General features: G+C 37.3%; 1 pseudogene; it reads right to left on the reverse strand.

The window, feature by feature from the left end:
* Positions 1-3,204: 3,204 nt before the first annotated feature.
* LOC146673830 (uncharacterized) lies at positions 3,205-4,929 on the reverse strand (annotated as a pseudogene).
* Between the last annotated feature and the right edge of the window lie 2,401 nt (positions 4,930-7,330).

The following is a 7,330-nucleotide window of genomic DNA, read 5'->3' on the forward strand; positions in this document are numbered from 1 at the left end:
TACGCCCTTGCATTTATCCATGTTTTACCAGTTATCTGGGTCGAAGTCCCAGGGGCAGCAGTGTAAAGCACTCAGCAGGGGTTGTAAATGGGAAATGGTGTGTGTGTTCGCAGAAGCACATTTTTTCCAAGTGCTTTCCTCACTATTATCCACATGCATCCATACACCGATGGATGCATCGGAGAGCAATTTGGAGTTAGTATCTTCCTCATGCCCATTTGGTATTCAGCCTAGGGGAAGCCAGGAATCGAACCACCATCCTTCCAATCGGTAGATGACCTGCTCTACGGCCTGAGCTACAGCCACAGAACAGAATGAAGGCTGAGATAACCTTTGGGGAAAACTAATTCCCCACTAACATCTAACCTTATTTAGTTATATTGTTAGACTACAAGTAGTTCAACAACAGATGAGAGTAAGAAAAGGATTTTAGTAGTTAAACATTTCTGACATTGTTTCAACAGCTCCAAGAAACATGTCAAAAAGTCTAAATTTACTCTGATTGTGGTATTTTTATTTTTAAATATTAATAGAGCAGTTATGACAACAAATTCTTCTTTTTGTGAAAAAATATTATTTTACTTTCAGTGTGATCCCAGCAGACATTAAACAGATGTAAGTGTTTCAGTTGGTGATCCAAAACCAACAGGAAGTTTAAGTAACTATGTTGGGAAACCACATTATTTATATATTGAGGCTAAATAAAAATAGCAATTGCAAAGTTTATTTATTCAAATAATTATTAAGGAAAATATACTTGGCATAAACTGAATGTATTCCAGTAAAGTAAATATTTAAACAGAAACCAGAATATTTGGTTTCATTTGATCCGATTCCAACAAGTATAATATTTGACATTGTACTTTTGCTACAAAATTACATAGAAAATTTATACGTAATCAGATTAATTGCATTTAAGTAAAAAGTTTATTTTCAAGCCATTTCTTGCATATATTTTTTAGGTTCTCAAGCTAACACACGCCTTGCCATCATTGCTGGCACTGCCATTGCTGCCGTTGTGGTCGTGATAATCTTCTATGTAATTGCCCGGAGATGTGGTAAGTTTATTCTTGCATTAGGGAGTTGTTGCTGTTGTTGCCGTTGTTGTGTGCTAAATGTGTGCATGTTAACTACTTTGTTATAAGTAGAATTAAACAAGCTAAAAAGGAAAAAAAAAACATGCAAAAGATATACAGGATTATATGCCATGATATCAAATACACAAAATAATACATATTCATATTTTACCAATATCACTAATATGACAAAAATACATCAAAACAAAATCACTAAGTTATTTTGTGATTATTATAAGGTAACTTCTAAAAAGTATCCAACTGTGCTAACCTGCAACACAGTGAATTTTACCTTTAGAACCTGTACAAACTAAAATACATCGGCTTCTTTGTTGCAAAGTAATATTCACCTTTTGGCTAAATTTGACATTTTTAGCCTTTCAGATAAATCTCTCATTTTAATTGTGCTATGAATGATTATTTTTAAGCTTTCTGTTTATCCAAAATAACAAGCTACTATAAACTGTCCATCCACTTTTGACTGTCTGTCTGTGTGTGTGTGTGTGTGTGTGTGTGTGTGTGTGTGTGTGTGTGTGTGTGTGTAGGTGCAACGAACGAGCAAATCTTTGAATCTTGTGGCAAACCCTTTTTTAAGCTCGCAATGGCATGCTCTGAGCTGCTTCAAAAAACGGAATAAAAGGGTTTGATTTTTTGTCTTTTGGATACTAAAGATTTTTCATTCATACTGTTTTTAATAGCTTTTAGCACACTTGTTATATCTGTCTTTCTTATATCTCTTTTGAAAAAAAAATCTGTATGCTTGAATGTTGTAGTCAATCGATTTTCTGTTTATGCTTAAAAAAATGTTCTGTTTAAAGATATTTATGAAATTGGGTGGTATGTATAACCTGCTTTTCTATAACTAATGAGCACTGTGGTGAAAATGGTCACTTCTGCTTGCATTACATGTTTCATCAAATAGACCAAATCAGATGTTCCTCACATTACATATGATCAATAAGACTGAGATCCCTCGGCTCAGACAAAAGCTTGTATGTGTGTTAGGATTTAGCCTAAACAGCAGGCACAGATACACAGAAATAGGAAGGTTTTTGATTTGATTATGTATAACAATGGGAAGAAGTAATTTGTGTTGTGATTGATAAACACTAATGTTCAAGTAAAGTTCAATAACGGGTGTTAAAAAGATAAAGATAGAATAAGTACTCAGAAATAAAAAAAAATGCATTGAATGACGGAAGGGGAATAATAAATTTCTGTTTGAGATTATAAGAAATCATGAAATGCAGTTATGCATAAAATGGGGGGGGGGGGGGGGGTGGATGATTGTTAACATCAGATGTTGTTCGTATCATAAAAACCTCTGCAGTTAATGATTATTCGCAGTTTCCCTGGGGGCATTGTCAAAGTGAGCAGAAGACTGGAAGACTCTGGTTGACATAGTCTATTTTTTATACCCACTAGAGATAATTTTTTTAAACTTTTCTTTAAACTCTTACATTTTGAATGTGAATATTATTAACTGATTGAGCTGTTTCATTTGTTGTTTCTAAATTGCTTAATAAAGTATCTTTTTTTGCGATTAAAGTACATTTTGTGGACATTTCATTCTTTTGACGTAAAGATTGAACTTGGGCATGATTATTAACATCTACTTTTTTAAGGTTCTTATAAGTTATTCTAGTGTTTTAAAACTAACAGATCCCTGTGGTCTATTTTAGACCGGGGAGGGGGGGGGGGAAGGTTAATGAATTATGCTAATACACTGAAAAAAATTTGGAGTGACATTTACTTAAAAAAAGCTAGGCAACTTTTTCCACACAGAAAGTGCTTGTAATCTTTACTCGGGCTATTTCTAAGTAATATTTACTTACTAGAACCATCTATTTTTTATGTGAAATACACAAGTAAATTGCACTGGCAATACTCATCTACAGGTTGTAACTTTTACTCAGAATACCATTGCATCCAATTACAAAACCCAAGTGAACATTGCTGATATTTCTTTGTGTTTCTTACTCATCTTTTCTTTGTTATATTCTATGTAATTATTAAGTAATATTTATTATGAATGTACTAGTTAATATTAATCGAATTGAATAAATATTCTTATTATTCTATTAAATAATAAATCAATATTTTCTAAAAACAAATATTTGCAGCTTAAGAGACACTTTTATTTCACAGTTGAAATGGCATAGATATATTTAAAATATCTACATAACATTATAACCACAAAAAACATGGCCATAGAACTTCTTGATCGCAAATTTCAAAACAGAGCATATACACATATACAAAAAAACAACAACATGCTATTCAAAAACTCAGTGTGCACTGTCCCCTTTCTTCTAATCAACTTTCAGAACACATACATCAACTCTGTCCATTAACAGTTGCAATCACTACCTTTGCAGACATTCTCAGAACGTTCAGGACAGAAAGAACTTGTATAAAACTGAGCAACATTTGAAATTACTGTCAGAAAACAGACAAAATGCAAACAAATTAATTGTGCTGGACAAAAGCACAAATAACACTGGAACACTCACACTAAAAGTTTCTTGTGGAGAGACTGGACCTTTGGTGACATTTTAAGGATGTCAAGCTCAAGAAACAGCTTCTGAAATACCTCAAACGTATATTTCAGTTTCAGTGGGTAACTTAAGTTGACAGCATAGATGACACCCATGAGCAGGAGGCAAGCGTTTGTCACACTTCCGCAGTCCTCCAGAATTTCTGTCCCCTCAATGATGACCGACACGTTCACAGGATCTTGGTTTTCCTGTGCCACATTGTGATGGATTACTGTCCAAATTTCAATCAAAATCGTTCGATTTCATCATAAACAATCTGAAAACAAAGCTTTAAGTTTAAAATAACAAACTTGTCAACTTGTCCTTTAAATAAGAGTGATACATTCTCAGTGTGTATGACCTCATCTTTTCCATTAGATTATGTAATTAAAATAATTTAAAATTTTACCTTATTGAGTGAGTCCAACATTGGTTTTATTTTGGTCCCTGCAGTCCCGCCCTTCCTTCGAAATATCTCCAGGAGTTTGGTGGTGTACCTGTCCAATCTGGACAAAAACGTTCGCTCCAGATGAATTGTGGTTATTCGCTTAAACTCCTCTTTGATCTGAAATGAGAGATAAAACACAAAATCATGTCAAAGATGACTCATGAGATCTCACATACACTTAGTTGCTGCATGAACAAGAACTGGATTTACCTGATTTTCACAGAACAGAGAAGGCCACCTCTCTAAGAGGTCTTGGATTGCGGGGCAATCCTTGACAACCTCTTTTCTTCTCATAGCGAAAGACTTCTCCATTTTCTCATTAATTGCCCTCTCATTGTTCTTCTTCTTCATTTCCTTCAGCAAATCTAGTCTATCCATCTCTAAGGTTTCCTCAGTCTCACCGAATGGCAGTGGTGGCAGATAGTTGACTTCAGCTTTTTTGGCCCTTTTAAAGCCTTTAAGTGAACCCTCTTCACTGGAGCATCGTCTCTTCAGTGTGTTCACCTCGAGCTCTGGAATGGCTAATTGGCGACCTCTTAACTTTGCCCTGTAGTTGCCCATTTTATACTTTATCCTCTGTTGCCAACCATATAGGCCATTAAAAGAACCTGGCTCTTTGAGGCATGGGTATTTTGCTACCAAGGCTTCAGCAACAGCTAAAATCTGGACACCAGTTGGATATGCTGTGAAGCCAAATATAGTCTCTGCAAGCTTCTCAAGAATGCTACTAGTTACGCTTGGGTTGTTCAAAAGTGTGCCATCATTTTCATAAGCTTGCTTTCCTGCTTCCAGTGCAAGGTCTATATCATAAGAGAAGTCTGGTATTTCAAACTTAAATGGCCATGGCTTAGACCTGTAGGATGGTCCACTCTCATCTGGGGAGGACAACAGGATTGTGTCGCATACAGATGAGGTAAAAGTAGTTTGTGGACATCATCCTCCCCAAAAATTATCCGCAGTTTCGCTGAGGGTGCCATATCAACAGGAAGAAGCTGCAACAACAGAAGAGAAATACAGACATTTATTCACAAGCTTCTCTCCTCACATTTCAAAAAGATAGGCAAATGTGGTGCTTTAAAGTTGTCAGGCGTCTTCCTGCAAGGGTGTATGAAGCCAAAGGATAAAAATCTTTAAGCTCTCTTTGCTCAAGTAACTGCACACTCCCTGTGTTCTCCAGCTCATAACTCCTCAGGTGTTCATTGTACCATGTATTTTGTTGTCTCACGAAAAAAGTCAGTTTGTTACAAATCACCATTATCTGTAACACTTCAGAAAAGTCAGGCAGTCCTGCAGTGGAACCACAACACAACAACATTCCCACTGCATAGTTGGTGCCTAAACTGCACACATTATTGGCAACATGCACAGCTGTAACAGCAGGGAATCTGCATTTCACCAGGTCTTTTAGATCATCCTTAAGCACATCTAAAGAGACCTCTGTTGTTTTTGTGACCGCAAGTGATGGTTTGACAGAATGTGATTGATGATATGCAACCATGAGCTGGTGCTTATTTGCAAGAGACAGCAAAATATTCCTGAAACAACCAGTGTGTCTTACCACCTTCTTGAAAAAGCTGTGTTTGGCCTCGAATCTCATTGTCCAGAGGGCAGCTAGGGGGCCAAATTCCCGAATGAGCTGAGGATAGTGCTCAAGGAAATGGTGCTTGGGAATGAGCTTATGTTGGGGGAAAACATCAAGGAATCTGCTTCGGTGTTCTGAAATGATGCTGTCAAGATAGCAAATGCTTTCTTCAGTATGGACTCGAGACATGACAAGGTCCACAATGTCTTTCAGTGTCATCAGCATCTGCCATACAGGCTCTTGTTGGGGTACTTTTAAACCTATAATCAGAGGCAAAAGACGTAATAAGCACCAATTTTCATGTGCGTTGCCCCCTACTGATTTTCGAGTCGAAAAGTTAGCAGGAATGAGATGAGGGCGATTTGTTTTATCACTCCACTTGTATGGGAAATTGGAAATGGCATCATTCAGTTCCATGAGAGAAAAATATTTTTTCTTGATCAAGTTATCAAATGCCAAAGCCAGTTCCACTGGAACAATACCCTCCAGCAGATCATGTAAAACATCTGGAGGGTAACCAGATGTAACATGAAAATGCTCAAGTTTTTCTGACAATGCACACTGTTTTTTTACACCATAACAATGAGGGTGATCTGGACTAGACACAGCTGTCTGTACATGCAGTGTATGTTGATCTTTGGTTCTTTGATGAAAAGACCCAGATCTCACTTCATTGGACTGAAACTTGGATCGCTCCCCAACACAAAACCGGCAGATGTATGACCCTGCAAAGCTTTCGACAAATCCTGCCACAGAGTGCGCCCCCAAATTATCTGCCACCACACTGACCACAGTCCCTTTAATGGCTTTCCCTAACGCTGGAACAAAAAGACCATCTTTCTCCAAGCTTTGGATATCTGTTAACAGTGGCTCTAAAACTCGCTGGAATCCAAACTGCTTGGTGTCTTCAGCCTTACACAGAATTGCAAGGTAGATTGATGTCAATGTGGAACGTAACTGCACCGGAATGTTTCCCAACACCCAATAGACAGCTGTGACTTTGTGCTTTTTTCGAGATGTCCCAAGAGGATTACATACCTCAAAGTCATCAATGTACAGGATGAGACTCACTCTGTTCTCCTCTACAGAGAAAAACTTGTTGTTTTGATAGTGAGATCCATCACGAAATGTCTGGTACTTAAAGTCATTTTCAGTTTTTTTTTCACCTTCAAATGTGTTTTCTTGAAAAGACTTACTTAGGACCTGCACCAAGGAGGGCAATATTGGGACATACTGGAAGGTTTTGCCCTTTTTTTTATCAAGTATGTGTTCTTCTGGTTCAACAACTGAAAAATGCTTCTTCATAAATTCTCTTCTCTTGTAATAAGTTGTGAAAGGGCCACCTGTCCCCAAGGCAGTACTTATAGGGTGTGTCTCACAAAGATTTTTCACTAAATCTGAGATAATGGCTGGATCCAGATCACAGTTATGGCTTTTCAAGGTGGACACCACCACATCTCTTAAAAGTGGACCAGATGCAGAGGTGGATATAAACTGAAGCTCATCTACTATTTCATCAATGCATTTGTTTGGGACATTGAACATGCTTTCTAACTTTAAAAATAGATGGCCAAATTTCTCTTTTATATCTTGCGACAACTCCTGTGGTTCCCCATCCCAAAGCTCTAAGCTCTCTTCCACATAGGTCTCATCCTGAGCAAACATGGGTTCATTAGGTTTGCTTTTT

This window comes from Rhamphochromis longiceps, linkage group LG3 (assembly GCF_057381845.1).
Source record: "Rhamphochromis longiceps isolate RC_006_pf linkage group LG3, R_longiceps_female_GT1.1, whole genome shotgun sequence".
NCBI lineage: Eukaryota > Metazoa > Chordata > Actinopteri > Cichliformes > Cichlidae > Rhamphochromis > Rhamphochromis longiceps.